Below are 21,447 nucleotides of genomic sequence, written 5' to 3' on the forward strand. Positions count from 1 at the left end.
TACAGCGAGTAGTATTTCTAACGGGAGAGCGTTATGAGGTTTAATTAAAAGAGAAGTCACCGGAATAAATAATTAAATTAGAGATTTCATCAATGGATCTCTCCATTAAAAGTCGAAAATATGTCCAGCCGAGCCACTTTAATAATTAGTCATTTCCATCCATCACGTTAATGCGGCAATAAATATCAATCTTGGAAATTTAGTGTGTTGGTAACTATTACAGTAAATTATAAAATCCAAATCCTCAATAAATATATCAAATCGGTTCATAAATCCCATTATTTCCAGCCCCACAATAAAAAGACGAGCCGAATCGTACACAACATTCCAAAATCACATATCAACTAAATTACCAATTAGCATAAAAATCACATAAAACCTTAAATCCAGACCTGTCCCCGGTGAAGAACTTGACGGGCACAAAAGGCCTGTCCACCGTAAATCACGGCCAGCCTAAAGAACAGAAAGAACTGGTCCAGCCATGGCCCGGCTTTTTTACCTCGATTTTTATAAATCTAAACTCGCTCCCTACGCAAATTTTATATTAATAATAATTTTTGATAACGATCCAGATTGAAGCACGAGCGAGGTTGAGCTTTTCAAAAATTTTCGGAAATTTCTCAAACTTTTACTATAGCAAATTTTATAAAATAAGATACTGCTCTAGTTGAAATTCATGAATCCTTCGAAACTGGATTCACTTAGTATTTCATTCATTTGAACAAAATCCACTGGCTAATGATACTCAGCGTTCACAAGAATGTTAATCTTGGGCGTTTATCCTCTGAAGTCTTCATTTCTCAAACAGCCGCGGGTTGTGTTTATGTTTTTTAAGTGCCGGTGTATTAACCTACAGATTAAGTGGTGAGGGCTAAATGTAAATGCATGTCACATTAACATTTTAAAATCAAGTTATTTCGAAAGAAAAATTGTCTAATTTGATGCCGTCACCTCATAGTTTTGCGTGGTGAATGTTATTTAAATTTAATAAAATAACATACTCCTGTACTTGTATAATAACGTAGGTAATATAAGAAGAACGTTCAAAAAAAATATCAGAAAAGGTCAGTTTATGGACAATTTCTTTAGGTTTAGTTGTCTATTTTGTCCTAAAAAATTGGTGGAAGGTTATTTCAACAGAACTTCCCTCGCCTCTGAAGTGCACCCAAATAAATCCCAAAATCTTTTTGGAAAAATTTTATTTCGTTTTTGCAATTTTTGTTCTCTGATATCCTCTATAAAGTAAAATCCAGTGGCGTAAATAACGATCCTACAGCTTTTTTGACTTTAATTTTTCAGTTCTTCAATCTTTCATTTTTTGTTTCATTTTTTCGAACTGAGTTTCTCGAGTTTTCAATTTTTAATTTTTCCATTTGGAATTTTTCGTTTCAGTTTTTTAATTTTCTTTATTTTTACAATTTTTCAATGTTCCGATTTTATAATTTTTTGTTTTTTTAATTTCACTTTTTTTCAGTTTTTCGTATCGTCAATTTTTTGAGTTTTTCATTCCTAATTAGACCGAGGGGCGGAGTTTAATTGTAACATCAAAATTTCTCTAGAAAATTCTACCCTTTTAAGAACATATTTCATATGGTAATTAGGTAATTTCTTGTAGAGAAATGAGCGCACGATGAATAAAAAATTCATCATAATTGAGACGGGGTGGGTGGGCGGGGCTTATATTTTGTTCATTTTTTCTTAATATACGAAGCCTTTTTTTCCCTAACAAGTAACATAAAACATGTTAACTATCCTGTTATTTAAAGAAAACTCTACATATTAAAAAAAATGAATTTTTCATTCGTTGCTAGACCGAGGAGCGGAGCGTAATAGCAAAATACATATTTCCTTACAAAAATTTATCATTTTAAACGTGTTTTAGGTTTCTAAGAATAAAAAAAATTATCACAATTGAGACCGGGTGGGTGGGCGGGGTTTATATTTACATATTTACATATTTCTCTACAAAAATTTACCATTTTCAACATGTTTTAAGTTTCTTGTTGTGAAAAGAAGGCTACACGTATGATAAAAAAGGCAAACAAATCTGTCAAATTAAACAAAACATAACGTTAATCAAGTGATTAAAAGTACGGTACAAACCGGTATTACAAATAGAATAATTACAAAATCGAAAAACGAAATGTTGTAAATTCGAAATACTGGAAATTAAAAAAAAAAAACGGAAAATCCAGGAATTGAAAAATGAAAAATTTGAGCAATGAAATAAACGAACGAAAAATTGTAAAATCGGAAGAAACATTGAAAAAATAAAGGAAATGAAACGAAAAATTGTGAATAAAATCAAAAAATGAAAATTCAAAATTTGGGAAAATGAAAAATAAAAATAAAAAATTTGAAAATTGGGAAAACAAAAAGCTGAAAAAACAAAAAATTAAAAATTGAGAAACTGAAGACGCGAAGCATGAAAAATTTCAAAACGAAAAATTCAAGAAACGATAAACTGAAAAATTTGATAGAAAGCGAATTAAACATTGAATCCTCGATTAATTTAACATAGGATTAAAATGTAGAATATGGGAGGGAATAAACGAATACATTTTGCTTAACGATTTACCACGATTATGAACACCTTAAAATATTTACAAGATTTCAGAGTAATCGGTTTTGCAGTTATCGTTATAGTTTCAAAGTTATATTGCAAATTTTGTCATTCAGTTTTGAATTTTTTCCAAAAATTCTGGATGTCTAGGGTGAAAATTTGACAGGGATTCATACACCACAAGTGCAGGCGTATCTTATTTATAACATTTAAAAAAAATTATTATAAATTTTGGAGATAACGTCATCCCACTACATGATATTCCAAATATACATACAAAATGTGACAACAATCGGTCCAGTAGTTGCGGTGATTACTTGTCTAAAAAAAAATGGCTACAAATCTCAAAAATAACTATAAATACAAAAATAATTTTTTAACTTTAATAACCAAAGGAAATACTTAACCAAATTAAAAATATATGCAATTTTTCTATTTTAAATTGTCCAACTGACGAATGTTTAGTTGAAAAAGTGATCAAGTTGGCGCTGTTTTTTTGACAGAACAACACGTAACAAAAAGTCAGTTTGAGTTTTACCTACCATTCCAGTTCTTAGCTACTATCGATTAAATTTTAGATTTATTATATAAATCTTTCATAATATTTACAAAAAATCAAAATCAAGTTGACTTTTTCGTCAACACCCAATATTTAGTTGATTGACGCTTAAATTAACTGTAATAATATCGCAACTATTAGTCATCTAAATCTCGTGGTGTCGTAATTTTTAGTTTTTTTCTTTTGTAATACCAGGTAATTTTTTTGATTTGAAGTCTAGTTACCTAAAGATTTGGTGACGGAAGAAATTCGACCGAAAAATAGATCGTAACTTGACACAGTTTGTTGCCCCACCCACCCACCCTTATTCCATTTTGGTGACCCTTTTTATTGGCTCTGAGATGGAAGTTGGATTTAAATTGACAATTAATTGAATCTATAGAGACATTTTTTTTTTTAATTTTAACACTTATTGGAAAAACGACCTTGCTACCAACGTTTACATACGAATATTAAAAAAATCATTTTAAACGTGTTTTAGGTTTCTAAGAATAAAAAAAATTATCACAATTGAGACCGGGTGGGTGGGCGGGGTTTATATTTACATATTTACATGTTTCTCTACAAAAATTTACCATTTTCAACATGTTTTAAGTTTCTTGTTGTGAAAAGAAGGCTACATGTATGATAAAAAAGGCAAACAAATCTGTCAAATTAAACGAAACATAACATTAATCAAGTGATTAAAAGTACGGTACAAACCGGTATTACAAATAGATTATCTACAAAATCGAAAAACGAAATGTTGTAAATTCGAAATACTGGAAATTAAAAAAAAATCGGAAAGTCGGATAATTGAGAAAACCAAAAATTAAAAAATTTAAATATTTGAGAATTGGAAAATCGAGGAATTGAAAAATGAAAAATTTGAGCAATGAAATAAACGAACGAAAAATCGTAAAATCGGAAGAAACATTGAAAAAATAAAAGAAATGCAACGAAAAAAAGGGATTAAAATCAAAAAATGAAAATTCAAAAATTGGGTAAATGAAAAATAAAAATAGAAAATTTGAAAATTGGGAAAACAAAAAACTGAAAAACCAAAAAATTAAAAACTGAGAAACTGAAGACGCGAAGCATGAAAAATTTCAAAACGAAAAATTCAAGAAACGATAAACTGAAAAATTTGATAGAAAGCAAGTTAAATTTGAATCCTCGATTAATTTAACATAGGATTAAAATGTAGAATATGAGCCTGTGATTGGTTAAAGCATGCACGTTGCATAGCAACGAGCCTCAATGGAATTAATCACGATTAACTTTTAATTCGCTTTCCATAAACCGGATCTTAAAATTGCAAAAACGAAAAATTCTGAAACCTAAACTTTGAAAAATGGAAAAATTAAAAAACGAAAGAAAATGAAAAATGATCTCAAAAGTTGGTTAAAAATAATATAAAGCCAGATTTTTCGAAAAATTATAAGATTTCATTTTTTATGATAATCCTTGTAAGTTAAAATTAAAATGTGTATGTAATGTTAAGTAAATGCTAAGAAGCGCGTTGGGCGTAAGTTCCAAATGAGGATTTATTCGGCAAAATTTTGAGATAACGTTATCAATTATTTGGGAGCGGATAAACGAATAAATTTTGCTTAACGCTTGATTATGATCACCTTAAAATATTTACAAGATTTCAGAGTAATCGGTGTTGCAGTTTCAAAGTTACATTGAAAAATATTGTTATTCAGTTTTGAATTTTTTCCAAAAATTCTGGATGTCTAGGGTGAAAATTCGACACGGATTCATACACCACAATTGCAGGCGAATCTTATTTATACAATTAAAAAAATATATATAAATTTTGGAGATTACTTGTCTAATAAAAATGGATACAGACACCAGACAGACAGACAGAGAGACAGACAGACAAACAGACAGACAGACGGAAACGGAATACCACCTTGACAGATGGACTCGATTACTATACTTCCTCAGCTTACGCTCGGGGAGTAAAAATATCTGTTTGGAGTGTCTATGACCTCCACCTATTTACATAAAGTTGTTTTTGAGGTGTAGATTACAAAAATTTCGGTAAAATTTTGGTAAACCATCGAAAAATTCATGATCGCCGCCAATGGCAACATAATGGACAACATGGTTGGACCTAACTTAACCAGATCGCCAAAATTCAAATTAAATTGATTAAAAATAACAGTAGTTTGAGTTAGAATTCCCATCTTTTTCAAACGTGTAAGATTTAATCCGAATCTGAGGTCCGTATTAATAAACTACCTGTACAAAAAAAAAATATTTTTGTTTTGTCTCTCACTTTATCCCGTGTAAGATTAAATATTTGTCGTAATTTATGCAAGCCATTCGCGTTGCACGGCGAAATGAGGAGGTATGTTGTGACTGCAGTCTGCCGTTTTATCCATCGGCTCATCAGCAGAAGCAGCAGAAGAAGGGAGAGGCGAGAGAGGATCAAAACCCAGTGATGGCTGCCATGCCCCCCTCAGCGTTTGACAGATTTATTGCGAGTTTTGTGTAGTCTTAATATGACTTATGGACAGGAACCAAATATAATCCAACGCGTAATTTAGTCTCTCTGACGACTGGTTTCGATTCAAACAGCTGCTTGATATGGAATATCGTGAGATGGACGCGCCTGAAAAGCTTTACAAATAGCTCGAAATAAAAGTGAAAAGTAATGGGATATGGATCGATAGTGAAAAGTGGAAGTGAGAAAACTGGGGGTTTAAAATTTCATGTGTTTTTCGGTGCTCGCGCTTATTTATGGCGAAAGATGGCTGTTGACCGGTTGATGGAGCATTGTTAAAAGCGCTGGCCGCGGGCGATGATTCTAGTATGAATTCATTAGAATATCCAGGATGTGTTTATTGAGTCATTTTGTGGAAAGGATTTATGTTTGGCGTAAGAGAAAAATCACGAGCGGAGTTATTTATGGCGGGAATGAGAACTCTACCTGAAGCCAGCAATTAAATTTTCTAGGCGGCTAAGGTTTAAAAATGTGGATGTCCTAAAAATTACTACTAGTTACGTGAATCGATAATACGCTTCTAGTAGTTAACTAGCAATTAGTAATGTATGTATTTCTACATTCACTATTTTTTTATTTTATATACAGCCCGCTTAAGCGATTCGCCAACAATGTTGGCGTCTTCCAGGTCACACAACTCTTTTTTTACAGGTACAATCATAGCAGCGGATTGCGGATGGGACAGGTTTTTTTTTTAAGAAAATGAAACAATAGAAACGTAATATAATACAGGTGTATCAATGTTCTTTAGGGAAATAAAGGAATCTATTTATTAACTATTTATATACTGCGATAAAAAGCCTGAATTATTGAATTTCTCTCGGTTCTTCAATAATTCAGTCGTAAAATGGAAACACACTCATGATAGGGTCAATTGTAATCACAACAAAACTTGGCCATGCAAATTGTATACGTCGAATTCTGAAGTGTGCATTATGAACTATATTTTGTTAAAAATTTATTTGCAAAGTGATGGACCTAAAAATTAATTATTTTAGAATGTTTTATTTATTTTCTAGAATTGCCTTATTGAATTGATAAAAACTGGAAGCAGTGTAGAGATGTGAATACATATTTCAAAACAAAAAAAAATCGTCGTTACACCTAAAGTTTGCATAGCTTTGTATTTTTAAGTTAGTTGATAAATATTGAAATTTTACTTCAATAGACTCCATGAGATCAATTAATCAGTGCCGCATTCTACAATTTCTGCAGTTTCAAAAGGGTCAAAAAGATCATGTGGGTGCGTTCAGTTATAGACGGTATGAGAATTTTTTCAGGTCATTGTGTAAAGCTCTTTCAGTTTTCTTTTTCAAAGTTGGAAGTTCAAGCATGTTTAGCTCCGAAAACACATGTTCTAAGGGCATTTTATCCACCTCGATTACCTGATTTGAAACCTTTAGATTATTTCTGGTTCCAGAATTCGAAAAACACTACTTTTAAACATTCAGTGGATAGAATTAATTAAAGACTTGAAAGTGAGAATCATACGAGAGTGAGAAATTGTTACTCATCATATGGATGAGGGCTTAATTCTTGTTGAGATAACATAACCTAGATTTCACAGACAGCCCCTATGCAGGTGATGTCGTGAATTTTTAAATTTTATTTTGAATATTCATCACAATATTGCACATATCAAATTTAGAACAACAACATTACTGATGCTCCTCCCACAAACTCAATCTCCACCTTAAAATATTGTTTCATTGGCTCGGAAACAAGAGCGGGCGGCGCTAAATTGTAGTATATTGTGTCTACTTTCACATTCTTATGTAAACGTTGGTAGCAAGGTCGTTTTTTGAATACCTAGGCGATAAAATTAAAAAAAAAAGGTCTCTATAGATTTAATTATTTGTCAATTTAAATACAACTTGCATCTCAGAGCCAACAAAAAGGGTCATCAGAATGGAGTAAGGGTGGGAGGGTGGGGCTACCGTCTTATATGTAAGCAATAGCCCCGCCCACCCAGCCGTCTCTTGATTCTACCTACTATTATGCCTAGGCGATAAAATTAAAAAAAAAGGTCTCTATAGATTCAATTATTTGTCAATTTAAATCCAACTTCCATCTCAGAGACAATAAAAAGGGTCATCAGAATGGAGCATGGGTGGGTGGGTGGGGCTACCGTCTTATATGTAAGCAATAGCCCCGCCCACCCACCCGTCTCTTGATTCTAGTGACTGATCTTAATACTGTTAATTAATGGAAACATTATTATTTTATTAGAATCTTAGATAAATAAGTTATTGGCAAAAAAATTGATAAATCGTAAACAAGTATCTAGAAAGTGTTAAGCTGGTATTAAATAAACATATCAAATGTGAGAATTATATTTAATAGGCAACATTACTGATGCGCCTCCTATTCACTCAAGCTCCACCTTAAAATATCGTTTCATTGGGTCGGAAACAAGAGCGGGCGGCGCTAAATTGTAGTACATTGTGTCTACTTTAAATGATTTTTTTTTTAATATTCGTATGTAAACGTTGGTGGGAAGGTCGTTTTCGAATTAGTGTTAAAATAAAAAAAAAAGGTCTCTATAGATTCAATTATTTGTCAATTTAAATCCAACTTCCATCTTAGAGACAATAAAAAGGGTCATCAGAATGGAGTAAGGGTGGGTGGGTGGGGCTGCCATCTTATATGTAAGCAATAGCCCCGCCCACCCACCCGTCTCTTGATTCTAGTGACTCATCTTAATACTGTTAATTAATGGAAACATTATTATTTTATTAGAATGTTAGATAAATAAGTTATTGGCAAAAAAATTGATAAATCGTAAACAAGGTATCTAGAAAGTGTTAAGCTGGTTTTAAATAAACATATCAAATGTGAGAATTACATTTAAAAGGCAACATTACTAATGCGCCTCCCATTCACTCAAGTTCCACCTTAAAAAATCGTTTCATTGGCTCGGAAACAAGAGCGGGCGGCGCTAAATTGTAGTACATTGTGTCTACTTTAAATGATTTTTTTAATATTTCTATGTAAACGTTGGTAGCAAGGTCATTTTTCGAATAAGTGTTAAAATTAAATAAAGTCTCTATAGATTTAATTATTTGTCAATTTAAATCCAACTTCCATCTCAAAGCCAATAAAAAGGGTCATCAGAATGGAGTATGGGTGGGTGGGTGGGGTTACCGTCTTATATGTGAGCAATAGCCCCGCCCACCCACCCGTCTCTTGATTCTAGTGACTGATCTTAATACTGTTAATTAATGGAAATATTATTATTTTATTAGAATCTTAGATAAATAAGTTATTAGCAAAAAAATTGATAAATCGTAAACAAGGTATCTAGAAAGTGTTAAGCTGGTATTAAATAAACATATCAAATGTGAAAATTACATTTAGTAGGCAACATTACTGATGCGCCTCCTATTCACTTAACCTCCACCTTAAAATATCGTTTCATTGGGTCGGAAATAAGAGCGGGCGGCGCTAATTTGTAGTACATTGTGTCTACTTTAAATGATTTTTTTTTAATATTCGTATGTAAACCTTGGTGGCAAGGTCGTTTTCGAATAAATGTTAAAATTAAAAAATGGTCTCTATAGATTCAATTATTTGTCAATTTAAATCCAACTTCCATCTCAGAGCCAATAAAAAGGGTCATCAGAATGGAGTAAGGGTGGGTGGGTGGGGCTACAGACTTTTATGCAATAGCAACAAAGTAGATTGTACACACTAAAAAATGTTGCAACCATACCTGATTGTTAAAATGAATTTGGTTGTTATATCCCTATTTATTGTTGGCTACATTATAGGTGAAAAAAAGTAAATAGTTGTAACAATCATACAATTTTGGTTAAAAACCATATAGTATCAATAACTATATGTGTAGTACTCTTTTGACATAACTCTTACTAAATGGTTGTAACAACCATAATGTTTGGAAGTAATCTGCCATACTATAACCTTTTGTTGAACAAACCACAATTATAGTTAAATTTAATTTAACCGCCATCGATTCGACCAATGGCATAATTTCCCACTTAGTGCCAGACAATTGTCGGCACATTTGTGGTCGTCCGCAGTCGTCTTTGTGTTTTGATTCGTTATCCCAAGAATTAAAAAATTACAGTTTACCTAGTTGGTGTTTTCTGATACTGATAATTCATTTTGTGGTGTTGTGACAATGGAAAATGTAAAAAAATATTTACAAGCATGGAGTTTGTCCCATCTCATTGCTAAATTTGAAGGTAAGTAGCTAAATATACGTGCTTCATTTAGTATAATAGTTGCAATGTAAGCAATCAAGACTTGATGCAACGATCGGTTTCGTGTTCATTTGTTTTAAGTCATATAAGGATAAGGTATGTTTGAATTAGTTCATTTTTCCATAAAAATATGTTATTTTAAACATTACTTTAAAAATATGCCAATTAATATAATACAATCTTAATGTTAAATACTTTGTTCCGTTGTAAATTAAACAAATTGTGTAACGTGATGCAAGTAACATCATAGTGTGTGCGATTAATAAAAATCTATGCTGGTATATTTTTCTCGTCATGGGTTAGTTATGCACAACGGGGTCAGGGGTTGAGAAAAACAGTGTCAACTGAGGACGTTCCTCTACGAACGCACTCTACATAATTATTTGATGAGTACGTTGATGGTACAGGGTACCATTCAAATTAAAATTGCTAAATTGTAATAAAATTCAAATATGGTGTTAAAATGGAATCTTTTTCCAAATACTCATACACCGAAGTGTGCTATGGCCAAAAAATTTCTGATTAATCTTTTATTCAGTTCAGTTCGTACTAGGTAAAACCCATAATAATGTTTTATGATACATTTGATACATTCCTGGCAGAAACGGACTGATTTCTGAAAAAGTTATAAAATCAAATTTGGTCTTAGTTTTTTTAACGGTATTATACGGTGTCTGAGCCATATATTGCCATATTCCTTATATTGTCAGGCCTAAAAATCGCCTAAATTCTAAACAATTGAATCATATACGGCTTTAAGTTATCTTTATAATGGGCAACTCGTATTCACGTAACAATCGTTTATATATAGCTTTCAGGTTTCAAAATTTAATTTGCCAACAAATTTTAAACCTTAAGATGGCAATATTTGGCTTAGGTACCTTACATAGCCACACACTTTTGATACTAAGACAAACGCAGTTGTGTCGAATTTTCCATTGAAATTTGCACCATGGAGTTGCGGCACCTCTAGTAGGCAGTGCAAGTTGGCGCAATTTATCTCGAAAAAGTGCGTTTGTTTATTCCGTCACCCCTAGCAACCAGCATTTGATACCCAAATTAGCATTATAAAGTTGCGCTGCACCAGTGACTTGCGCCACCAACTTGGAATTGGCCCCTGACACTGTATTTTTTTGTGATCTTCACCAACCTTTTTCTTTTAAATTTTGGAGAATTAAAGCAAAATCGTGTAGTATCTTTTCCTTTTAAAAGTAACTTAAAATGTGGTTTGCCAAAATGCATACATAAGTATGTACAATATAAATTGTTCGTTTCCATAACTGTAACAACGAATAAATAACTGTAAATTTTATTAACATCACTTTTAAATGTTGTAATATTATTTTTCAGAAGAAGCGATAGATGATGATACATTCTCAAAAATTAACACAGATTCACAAGATTTCAAAGAACTGATTGCAAAGTATGGGGACAGAATTAAATTTAAAGAAGGTTTTAGACAGTTGTACAATAGAATTGGCGAAGAAAATGTAATAACAGATAATAACTGCTTAGAAACAATAGTAGTTAAGACAAATGATGCTCCTAGTGATACTTCAGGTAATGTATGGTTTTAAGTGAAAACATATTTTTATGTATATAATTTTAGTTTACAAAGAGACACAAGAACCCATTCCCAGCACTAGTAAAGGCACGTGCGCTACAGTTTATAGAGTGGATGATAATTTACCTTTAGGTACTGTATGATATTTGGTAATGACATATATATACAGGGGTGAGTCACTAAGCGATAACTCAATTATTATTGAAACTAGAAAAGTTGTCCGGGTCTTTGAGTATCATTAAATTATTTTTAACTACACAGAATGTTCTGTGTCTGACACATACTACACAGCTTAGCTTTTTTAATGTAGCACCTTACTTATATTTTTACATATTCTCAGTGGCTTCTTCCTCAGGTTTAGAACCGTAAATTCCAATGCGACGTTGTCACGTAATTCCACTTTACTTGATATTTTTTAACAATGCAATGGTACATAAAAATGTTTTATAATCATCGGAGATGAATATACACGTTTGATCATATTCGCAGAAACATAAAATTCAATTAGTCATTCATCAATCATCAGTTATGTCGATCATCTCGATAATGTGACGTATACAAAAAAAAAAAAAAAAAAAAACTAATTGCAGATTTAGAATCAGCATGCCCAACGTAGTAAAATCACACACTCTATTCTTTGATGATTTTTTGTTGTTTAATGAAATATCAAGGACCAGGTGCTTAGTGACTTACTGTTATTTTATTAAGAGTGAAGTTTTATGTTTGAATGGTGTTTTTAGATATTGTATCGGTACCGTATAAACGGTGTGATTCGTTTTTGGAAAAACTTCCAAATCTGGAAGTGACATACGAGCTTGTAAGTAAACACATATATTTTTTTGTAAGATGTCATTGCTTTGTAGGATTTGAAAAAATTTTTGCAAAATTCTATAAAAGGTCGTAATATATTGGCCCAGAAAAACCATTTAACACCGCAATTAAGAGATGATCTCGTTGCATTATTAATCGATCACGATTTACTACAAGACATTAATTCCTAGTATGTTTTAACGAAAGAACTGAAAATCGAACATACATTTTTGTAAAAAATTGCTATTTTAGTATTCCGACCAGAAGACTTTTACAATTAGCCCGCCTCATAAAGCAAGAATTCCCGAACCAAGATATTTCCACATACTATATACCGTATGTTAGACAAAACAAAAAAACTGTCCAGTGTATGAGGGGTAAATTAGTTGATCGTTACCATAATCAAAGAAAGAAGTTGAAAAAATCTGGCGTTCTCACCACTGCGTGTCCATCATCACGCCTTGAAGTTCATGAAACTGTAGAAATAGCGAGTACGTATGTAATTAATTTTTGAAGATATAATTCCTACGCTTTTTTTTAATAGGTAGTCAAGATTACGAGGATGACGTGGAAGACTTTTGTTGTTGGTTAAGGTATAATACAGAACCTTGGCCAGAAGTTTTGGCTAAATGGAAGGCCACTACATGTGTAAGAATTCCCCGCTATAACCAGAATACAACCACAACTATCCAAGAATATTTTCAAGAATATAAAATTTTAGAAAAGTCCTTAGGTTATCAATTAGTAAGTAATATAACAGTATATTATGTAAGTTCACATTTTTATAGGTGGTATATTTTTTTAGCTGGAAATTGATTTCAATTATCTTTATCCCAAAAAATCAGAAATATTTTTTGCCGAAATACATAAAAAAAAACATATTATATTACGATTGGCCCAATACCGAGGCGTACTGACTCAACATTTTCCGGATCAAAACATTAATATTTTGAATGAAGGTAAAACCAACTGATTTATTTCTTTGTAATTTGAGTTAATAATAATTTTCTGTTTAGACGCCACTGCTGTTCTAAGTTTATTAACACTACCGTATCTAATGCCAGTAGTGATTGTTACGACAAATAAAAAGAAATGGAAACCGTCTAAAGTTGAAGTAGCGAAGAGTTTCATTACTTATGTGAAAACCAGTGAAGAGATGCAATTGATGTTGGAACGAAGACATCGAAAATATGCGGAAACCAAACAATTATGCCAACCTCTAATAACAATTGTAGGACCAGATTTGAACAACCTGAAGGGCTATATTTCCATCGATAACTGTACATATCCTTTTGAATCGGCCTTGAAAAGTGTAAACACTTGTTTTAAAATAATTCATGCAATTGTTGCAGAATATCCACCTGAATGTTCTCATGTTTGGCAGTTAATACAAATTTACATCTATGATTTAAAGACAGAGTGGGACAAAAAGTCTTCAATTGTTTCTGCTCTGATATCTGATTTGTGTAATGAATCTGAGAGTGAGAAGTAATATTTAAAAATAATGAATTGTTGTCACAAATTTTCAAGTTCAAAAAAAAATTTATTATTGCATATGAAGTATAGACATTCCTATGATGGTAAATATATTCGCTGCATTTCGTATTCGTGTCAAAGAGAATTTAGTTCATACAACTCTTTTTACAAACATCTTTCAAATTTTCACAGAAAAAACTTTCTGAATACTCAGTGGTTGTCTAACAACGTTACAGGTCAGTGTAGTAGTCAAGATACAAATTTTACACTACCTTTATTCCATACAGCTCCCAATAGTGTTGTTTCAGTTTCTGATTATTGTGAACCTTTTAGTAACAGATTATATAATGACATAATTGCAAATAAGGAAAATCAAATTGAGAGTAGTATTGCGCTTTTTATTTCTCACTTATATAAAAGTAACTCAGTGCCCCGTTCAGAAGTGCAAAATATAATCTCTAGTGTTAGAGATTTACTTTCAGAGATAGAACATATTTTAAAAGCAACTTTTGATCCATGCAATATCAAAAATAATGAATTAGAATACATTTCTTCAAGTTTTTCGTATGTTCAAAGTAAATTTAAGTTGTTCAGATAAGAACATATGATATTTAAATATTTAGAAAAACACGACTTATATATTAAACCTGTAGAAATTGTTCTTTCTGAATCACTACAAACTTACTCAGAAAATGTGTGTCCCAAACATGTTAGCATTAAGGAGACAACTGTTTTCATTCCTTTACGGAAGGTTTTAAAACGCGTGTTTGAACTTCCTAATGTTTTAAGTGCAACTTTAGATTATATAAAATCTCTGGATTCTACGAGTCTCTTTGAGAATTTTGTTCAGTGTAATTTATGGCAAGATATCCGTAAATCATTCTCTGGGAAATTAGTTATTCCCTTATTTTTATATTTTGACGATTTTGAATCAGGAAATGTTTTAGGATCACATTCTGGTGTGAACAAATTAGGTGTAGTTTACATCTCGGTGCCATGCTTTCCAAAACAATTTCAGTCTCTTTTGGAAAACATATTTTTTGTTCAGTTGTTTCGATCTAGTGCTCGTAAAAATATAGGAAATAACATATTTCAGGTTGTGATAGATGAATTGAAATATTTAGAAAGCGTAGGAATTGCAATTAATGTAGACGGTATCAATTACCATTTATATTTTTCTTTGGGATTAATAATTGGCGACAACCTTGGATTAAATTCAATATTAGGTTTCGTTGAAAGTTTTACAGCTAATCGTTGTTGTCGAATCTGTAAAGTAGATAGAGCTAAGATGAAATCTCAGCTGATCGAAGATTCGAGCTTATTTCGTAATATTGAAAATTATTCCGCTGATACATCCAGTTGCGACAGTAGCTCATCTGGCATTAAAAGTCCATCCGTTTGGAATCAGTTACGAAATTTTCACGTAATTAGGAATTTTTCAGTAGATATAATGCATGATCTCCTAGAAGGGGTTTGTAAATATGACCTAGAGATAATTTTGAAAAATTATATATATGAAGCAAAATTATTTTCTCTTGAAGCCTTAAATCAAATGATTTTGGCATTTAATCATAAAGCTCGTTGCAATTTACCTATTATTAAGGAGGAGCATTTAAAGAATGGCAACATAAGATTATCAGCTTCGGAAACCTGATATTTCGTGACTCTCTTTGGAATCATGGTTGGTCATTTGGTCCCTTCTAATAATATTTATTGGCGATTATATTTATCTCTTCGGAGTATTTTAGATATTGTTTTATCTTCAAAGTTTGATATGGACTCTACACTTTTATTAAACAACCTTATTTCAGAACATCACCAAATCTTATGTTCATTAGGGTACAGTTTAAAACCAAAGCATCACAACATGATTCACTATCCTTTAATTATGCGAATGTCTGGTCCCTTAATAAATCTTTGGTCAATGAGATTCGAATCAAAGCATAGAACTCTAAAAAATATATCTAATATTTCTTACTCAAAAAAAAATATTTGCTTAACAATTGCAATCCGACACCAACTAAAACTATGTAACAAATTGATATCTAAGGATGGATTTTCCCGATTTATTGAAAAATCTACAATTACAGAATATAACAAACAAAAAGGATTTATTTATAAATGGATAAAAGTTTATGACAAACTAATAAAACACGGGACTATTTTAATAGTGTATCTCACAGAATCACATCCAGTTTTTGGCAGTGTATGTTCTATTGCTGAAACTGAACTTGATATTATAAAGATAACGTTCCAGTTATTTGAAACTTTAGGTTATGATCAGCATTTACATGCATATTATGTTAAATTACAAAATGACATTAAAACAGAGGAACTTCAGGAGATTGATAAGTTACACGTCAATTGTTTATACCATATGTCATACGATGGAAATAGTTTAATTAATATAAATAGTTCTGTCTAAACAGACATAACAACTGAAGTACATATATTCATCATATATATATTATGTAATAGGCTAATATATAAATATGTTTCTATAATGTTAAGAAGTATTGTTTAATTTTCTTTATATGTTTATATTTTCATTTTATATTCAATATACCTATGCTTTCAATAAAATACGAGTTTTTGTTTAATTCCTTCCAAAAGTGCTAATCAATTAATTAATTAATTAATTAATGGTACGGCAGTAACAACCATAAAATATCGTTCATGATATCATTTATTACAGTTGAAATACATAATTTTTTGTTACGACAATTATCAAATTTTGTTTAATAAGACCGTAGAATATGGTTCCAGCAAGTACAACATTTTTGGCTTTTATAACCACAGTTTTGTGGTTAACAGATTTACAATATTTTAAAGTTCTTGTAACCATAAAAATTAACAATAAATTCATGATGTTTGTAACTAAAATAATCATTGTCCTATATATGACCACAAAATATTGTAGGAATTGCCGATATTATAATTCGTGAAACCATTTATTTTTTAGTGTGTATGCTGGATTCATTACAATTTTATATATTTTTTAAATTGAAAAGTGTGTCAAGTTACAATCTATTCTTCGGTCGTTGTTTGTTACGTGTTGATCAGTGAAAAATCAGCGCCAACTTGATGACTTTTTCAACTGAACATTCGTTAATTGGACAATTTAAAATACAAAAATTGCATATATTTTTAGTTTGGTTATTTCTTTTGGTTATTAAAATTTAAAAAAGTATTTTTGTATATACATATAGAGTTATTTTTGGTATCTGTATCCATTTTTATTAGACAAGTAATCTCCTCAACTACTGGACCGACTGTTGTCACATTTTGTATGTGTACCTATTTGGAATATCATATAATCATCCCGACTAAAAATGGCATGGCGTTATCTCCAAAATTTATAATAAAGTTTTTTTTAAATTCTATAAATAAGGTACGCCTGCACTTGTGGTGTATGAATCCGTGTCCAATTTTCACCCTAGACATCCAGAATTTTTGGAAAAAATTTAAAACTGAATAACAATATTTTGCAATGTAACTTTGAAATTCCAAAACTGATTTCTCTGAAATCTTGTAAATATTTTAAGGTGATCCTAATCATTGTGAATCGTTAAGCAAAATTTATTCGTTTATCCCCTCCCAAAATCTCATGTTCTACATTTTAATCCTATGTTAAATTAATTTTTTCAATATTTCAATTTCACGCACGCAAATGTTCAGTTAATCTTGAATTTTTCGTTTTGGAATTTTTCAATTTTTCAATTTTTCTATATTACAATTTTTCATTCTTCGCGTCTTAATTTTTCAATTTTTCAATTTTTTGTTTCCTCAATTTTCAAATTTTTTATTTTTATTTTTCATTTTCACGATTTTTTTCCTTTATTTTTTCAATGTTTCTTCCGATTTTACAATTTTTTGTTCTTAAAATTTTCCTTTTTCAATTCCTTGATTTTCAGTTTTCAAATTTTTCAATATTGCAATTTTTTAATTATCCGTTTTTCTGATTTTTCAATTTCCAGTGTTTCGAATTTACAATATTTCGATTTTTCGATTTTGTAGTAATTCGATTTATAATGTCGTTTGTACCGTACTTTTAAACACCTGATTAATGTTATGCTTCGTTTAATTTGACACATTTGTTTGCCTTTTTTGATTATAGCCTTCTTTTCACAACAAGAAACTTAAACATCTTGAAAATGGTAAATTTTTTTAGAGAAATATGTATTTTGCAATTAAATACTCCTTGGTTGAACAACGAAAGAAAAATTTATCACACTCAAAATCCGGGTGGGTGGGTGGGGTTTAATCTTTGTTTTTTTTTTTTAATATATAGAGTTTTCTTTCAACAACAAGATAGATAACATGTTTTCAGTTTCTTGTTGGGAAAAAAAGACTTCGTATATTAAGAAGATGTGGACAAAATATAAGCCCCGCCCACCCACCCCTTCTCGATTGTAATGAATTTTTTTATTCATCGTGAGCTGAAGGGTGGAACTTAGTTGCAAAATCCTCATTTCTCTACAAGAAATTACCATATGAAACATGTTTTTAACAAGGTAGATACAATTTTCTAGAGAAATTTTGAGGTTACAATTATTAAACTCCTCCCCTCGGTCTAACAACAAATGAAAAATTCATCGCAATTGAGATCGGGGCGGGCGGGAAGTGTTCAATTTTTGTTTTTTTTTTATTAAAATCGGAAAACTGGAAAATTTAAAAATGAAAACTTAAAGAAATATCGCAGAATTGTGGAAAAGAAAAACAAAATATTGAAAAATTACAAATGGAAAAATTGACGAAACGAAAAATTGAAAACCTTCGACCAATTTTTTCAATGGAATTTGTTGAAAATTGTTTTCAAAATGTAGCTGAGCTAGAAAATGGCTTAGTACTTAATTCCAGTGTAACTTAACAATAAACACAACAAACAACATTTGGGAACTGAAAACGTAAATTTAGAAAAAAGCAAAGAAAACAACAAAAATTCATTTCCGATGAAACTAGAAGTTTTGCAACCAACTTTAGCTTGCCTCTAAGAAGACTTGATTTTGTAGTATTGCAGAATTCCACACTGATAGTCTAGAATTTTCTTTTTTGGATTGAAAAGCAGAAAAACCGAAAACCATGACATAGAACACATGAACACATAGGATACACATTTTAATTATATTCCTTTATGACAATTCTTGTATCAACCGTTAAATAACTTTTAAGGTGTGTCGCCTTCCATTATTTTGATATTTTACATACTGGCACCAAAAACCTAAATAAATGGAACAGAACACGTCAAAATTGATGTAAACCGGAGGGTTGCCTGGGGAGGGTATTTGTGTCTGCATAATTTTGCGAGTTATATTCCTTTAAATTTAGAACAACTAGAGTTAGTCAATAATATACAAATTTGTTCATTTTACCAAAATTTACATAATATTGATCATTAATAAACAATATTCAGTCTGTGTGGCTGATTATACGTAAAACAAACAAAAATAAAAATAATGTTGAATTTGCTTTTACAGAATTCCAGATATTCGATTATTCCAGGTTTGAAACCGGTAAACTACAGCTATACAATTCGCTAATTAATAACAAAATTATTTATTCATTAACGACATTTCCATAATCACCGCCTCATTTTTCAATCGAACAATCCTCTAATAAAACCCATTCTGATAAAAAACCATCAACCTCCATGCCTCCAGCGGACAATTAGACGGTGCATCAAGTGCACAAAGCGACAGAAATAGGCTCCACCCACACTATTCGGAAGGTCGGGCCTCTCTCTTGACAGGTGCTGCCACCTCGACGCAACAACTCAACTACGACGCATTAATCTCTCACCGGGTGTTTCGCCCTGATAAATGCCCGCCAACATCCACACTCCAATCACTCTCGAATAAATTCCACGAAAAAAACTAATCACACAAGCAATAAAATCAAATCGATCCCACTGAATATGCAACCAAAATTAAGCCACATATTAATAATTTATTAAGTCGAGTGGATATTGCAAAAACATCAAACTGAAAAATCAGAAACTGTATCGAGCAATAAATTAATGCAAATCCTGACTTTATTGCAATAAATCTTTACAGTTATGACCGACGAATAAAACTATGGCAGGGCGATGACTGGTTTTGAGGTTAGGATTGAGACTGGCGCACGAAGCAAGGTTGTGGGTTTTTCTGGTTGTAGATGAGGAGAAAAAGCGACTTAAGTGGGCGATTTTTGCTTACCGGTTGTTTTTGGGGCACTTGATTCACGAAAAGTTGCACGAGTTTGTCGTAAACAACGCTAGACTTGGCATCGCTGAACTTTACAGTGGTGCCACACAGCGGCGTGTAGGCAAAAGCAGGTAATGTAGAGATTTTAGTTTAAACGCTCGTAATTTGATTTTAGTGCGGCTTGGCTTTTTTATTCACGGTTTATTTATGGATGGTTGTAATGTTATTTATATGTCATTATCATTTATTGCTCGACACTCCCTTTACAGCACGAGTTCCGTAATGATTTTCACTATTATCATCGTGTCAATTTATAACTGTAGTGTGACATGTGGACCATTTCTAAATCTAGGTACGCCTTGCTTAATACCAACGGTGGGACTACTTTTAAATTTCGTGGTAATAATTATTTATTATTTTATTATAATGTTACCAGTGTTCGAGATTTATCATCTTGAACCATTATAATCGACTACCAAATTTATTGGCATTAGCTGGATTTAGTATCTCATTTATTTAAATATGTTTAATGGAACTAGTATCTCATGAATTAGAAGTCCTTGTAGGTGGAGTAGGGATATATCGATAATATTTATCATATAGAAAGTGTTAAAAAATTGGTTTTATAAGACACGATGTTATTATTGCTTTCATCGTGTTGGTCTTAATGTTTCGTTTTAATTAATAAAGAGGTTAATATTCATATCAATGTCGCTAGGTAGTTATACACTTTTAAAAAATTATCATTAAGATGAAATAATAAATCAGCTGATAGATTTAAGTAAATATCAGGGTCACCCGGTACTATAAATTTATTACTGAAACAAACTGACGACGTGATAATTAGGAAAGTAAATAAAACGTAGGTCACTTTTACTACACTGATCAGATTTAGATTTGTTTTTAGTTTTAAACTATGCCTACACAATAAAAAAATGTTTAGAAATTGTGGTAAAAATTAATTGTTTAATTTACAATTATATTGTAATTTAATTGGTGTTAAAATGTGTGCTATGGTGCGTTATCCATTACCTTGACAACATATAAATTCGATTAAATTTCCGCGAAATCACGAGATTCATAAAACAAATTTTGTTTCCGTCTAAATAGGTAAAAAGTGGCTGAAAATCTTTTGAAGTTAAATTAGATAAATTTATTCGTCTTTTCGACCTATACCTAAAGATGAAAAACTCGTCATGGTAAGTGTTCCCATTTAAAATTTTGCGTTGAGAGTTTATTATTGGTAAACTCACAGTTAACAGTCATGAAATTGGCCATAACCACGTGTTAGGAAATTCACTTGTTCAGGCTTCATTATTTTGTTTATCAAGTTATAACTAAGGTTTTTGGTTGTTTTTACGTATATTCTTACAGATCTAATTATTTTATTGCTGTTTTAATAATATTTTTTATATTTGTAAGTACATTTTGAGTAGATTTTTTATTTACAACGCTTAAATTTCATTTCCACTTAAACCAAGCGGAAAAATACATCAAATGCTCAGCCGAATGCTCAAACCTGTAAATCTGCTTGATATTTAAAAATCGAGAGAAATCAACTCCAATTTATTAT

General features: G+C 31.3%; 1 protein-coding gene and 1 long non-coding RNA gene across 2 annotated transcripts in view; one reads left to right on the top strand and one right to left on the bottom strand.

The window, feature by feature from the left end:
• LOC135136817 (gastrula zinc finger protein xFG20-1-like) overlaps positions 1–21,447 on the bottom strand; it is a 68,888-nt gene that overhangs the window by 45,393 nt on the left and 2,048 nt on the right. The window lies entirely within an intron of this gene.
• Positions 12,172–12,526, top strand: LOC135133923 (uncharacterized). Its single transcript, XR_010281219.1, has 3 exons — positions 12,172–12,223; positions 12,270–12,406; positions 12,469–12,526. It is a non-coding gene; the product is annotated as an uncharacterized LOC135133923 (long non-coding RNA).

This window comes from Zophobas morio, unplaced genomic scaffold (assembly GCF_036711695.1).
Source record: "Zophobas morio isolate AGI-343-1 ecotype UQ-CSIRO unplaced genomic scaffold, CSIRO_AGI_Zmor_V1 ptg000004l, whole genome shotgun sequence".
NCBI lineage: Eukaryota > Metazoa > Arthropoda > Insecta > Coleoptera > Tenebrionidae > Zophobas > Zophobas morio.